The 2,428-nt window shown below is 37.5% G+C and overlaps 1 protein-coding gene across 2 annotated transcripts in view; it reads left to right on the top strand.

Annotated features, from left to right (window-relative positions):
* The window catches only part of nyap2b (neuronal tyrosine-phosphorylated phosphoinositide-3-kinase adaptor 2b), a gene marked incomplete in the record, with an annotated part of 20,973 nt that overhangs the window by 5,701 nt on the left and 12,844 nt on the right, over positions 1–2,428 (top strand).

Raw genomic sequence — 2,428 nt, 5'->3', positions numbered from 1 at the left:
CCCTGTGGTGGCGGCTAGATTTTGGAGTTTACAAGCATGGGCTGCAGCACCTCATGACCTACAGAAGATAATTAATTCCTCGTTCAGACTTATTTGGGACTCGTCCTTGTGACGAGGTCATTACTGCTCTATTTTTTGAAATGGAGAATATTAGGAATTTGAAAAGGAGTGCATAAGCARTGACATAAAGTATGTTAGAGGCCTGTTTGGAAAATTATTTTTTTAAGCTGTGATAATTTAAAAAAGTCTTTCTTTTAAAGAAATACCAAAAAAATTACCAAAAATTTTGACTTAACATATTTATTTGTTTTATTTATTAACTGAAATAATCAGATATGAGCTGAGGCTGCACCTTGTATTAAATGTAAAAATGTTTGCTGTGTCTCACAACAATAAAATTACAAGTTTGTCTCACAGCGGAGGTCTGTAAAGTTAGCTTGTTCTCTCTGTGCATGTGTGGGTTTACTCCTGGTACTTCAGTTTCCCTTATACACAGAGGCRTCTTTCCACATGCATTACTTAAAGAGAAGCACAGATAATAAGATTTAAAGACTCTTTGGAAGGAGTGGTATCAACTCAAGTTTTTGCTCAAGAAAAATTATGAAAGTACTGGATTTAAAACGACTCAATGTATAAAAGYAAAAGAATGTGAGGGAAAAAAGCCTTTAATGATAAAAAGTTTAGGCTGTGCCACAGGGGCCTATAGTGCACAACCCTACTTTCCCCCAAAAACATTTATCTAAAGACCATAATTACTATAAAATATAATAAAATAATATTGTTGAAAGTTTGGGTTTGSACTGGGTAGTTAACCGCATAAACATATATTTCTGCCACAGTCATCTTCATACTATGTTGCAAGTGTCTATCCTGTTGGTGTGATGTGATTTGTGTTGTGTGCAGGTGTGATGGATGGCATACAAACCAACAGGGTGTCAGAACGGAAAWTATACTTCTTATTTGTACTTCTTTACTTGACACCTTTGCTGATGTTGTTTTGCACCTCCAGGCCACCGTGTCAAATACATGCTTAGTTGCCCCTACATGTAAATAAGAGCATTGATGGTTATATGTCCTATAATGAACGTATGACCTCCCCTGGGCACACCCAATTTTCATAAGAACCACTGGAAACTGGGACCAGCTTCCCCAAACTCTGGGAAAGGAAAAGAAATGGGTAAAGAAAAAAATGAATGTGTGGTCAGATGGGATTCCTGTCAAGTTCATTAGAAATGTTAGATTCCCATTAATAAGAAGATACATTTATTCTTCTTCACCACAGCTGATCTATTGATTCAGCGTTCCGAAGCACTTGTTTGTCCGATTACAACTGAAAGGTTTGCAAGATATTTGGCTCAGTGTTTTCATGACTTATTTTTCTCTCAAGCTGTCAAACACAATACAAAATCTTTAAGCAGCAGTTTGACATTTTATCTCTTCACCCAATATTACACTGATACAATGTTTTTAGAGGGGGGCTGGGTGTCTGGGTGTGAGCAGATGTTCTTTTAAACTGATTTACTCAGAGACGCTTTGAGTCCTGTCACATTCCTGTCAAAAGGGCATGCATTTGAAATGAACTGTTTCTATTCAGTGGTACTTTGGTTGCCTTTATTTATTTATTTTTTTTTGCGATCGGATACTGCTTTATATTGCGCCAACACAGAATTGTTTGGTTGGCCAAAGCCGATTTAGAGTTTACATTACTGAAGCATAAAAGAGGCGGTTAAAGTTCTAAAGACCTTATGGACTTTGTTTTTGGCTTTATATTTTTTACCAATAGAAATATATGTATTTTGATCTTATTGACAGTCTGATACAATGCATTAATTTGATAAACGAGTCAGAATGATGCCTGCAGGAAATGACACATTTTGCTTTGTGACCCTTCTAATGCCTTTAATTGTTTGCAAAGGCAAAAACATTAATGCGTTTTCAATTTTGGGAAGAGCAAAAGATAGCTGGATTATTTTATGAGTCTTAGAAGTGGGTCAATAAGATGACCCATTTCTACAGTAACTGGATGAGAGTGTAAGAATCGAGTGTGCACACTTGTCTCTGTGAGTGAATAAAGTAAATAGATGGATGCTTGTGTGGATGTGCATGCGCGGCCTGGGACATGATAAGAGCTTACAGTAGTTTACAAGTGATCGCAGGGAAAAGCAAATGGCCTGCCTGATTGTGTTAGGATGGCAGATCTTGTTTCAGCAAGTATGTTTAAGTGGTGGGGAGTGGGGGGTGGGGTTGAAGAAAACTAGTTAGATGAAGATTGTTAGATCAGTTACCGGAAACGTGTTCTGCCCGGTGACAGCTGGAGCAGTCACAGGCCAATCAAAACAACCTGCTGGCTTTAAGGCAGGCCCTCCTGTTTAGTTTCTTCACTCAAGTTTTCTTTTTTATTGCATTTCAGCTGAAATCTATATATATA

The sequence above is a fragment of the Austrofundulus limnaeus genome, unplaced genomic scaffold (genome assembly GCF_001266775.1).
Source record: "Austrofundulus limnaeus strain Quisiro unplaced genomic scaffold, Austrofundulus_limnaeus-1.0 Scaffold6, whole genome shotgun sequence".
NCBI classification, from domain to species: domain Eukaryota; kingdom Metazoa; phylum Chordata; class Actinopteri; order Cyprinodontiformes; family Rivulidae; genus Austrofundulus; species Austrofundulus limnaeus.
The sequence above is the reverse complement of the archived record's forward strand: the minus strand, read 5'-3'. Positions and strand labels throughout refer to the sequence as shown.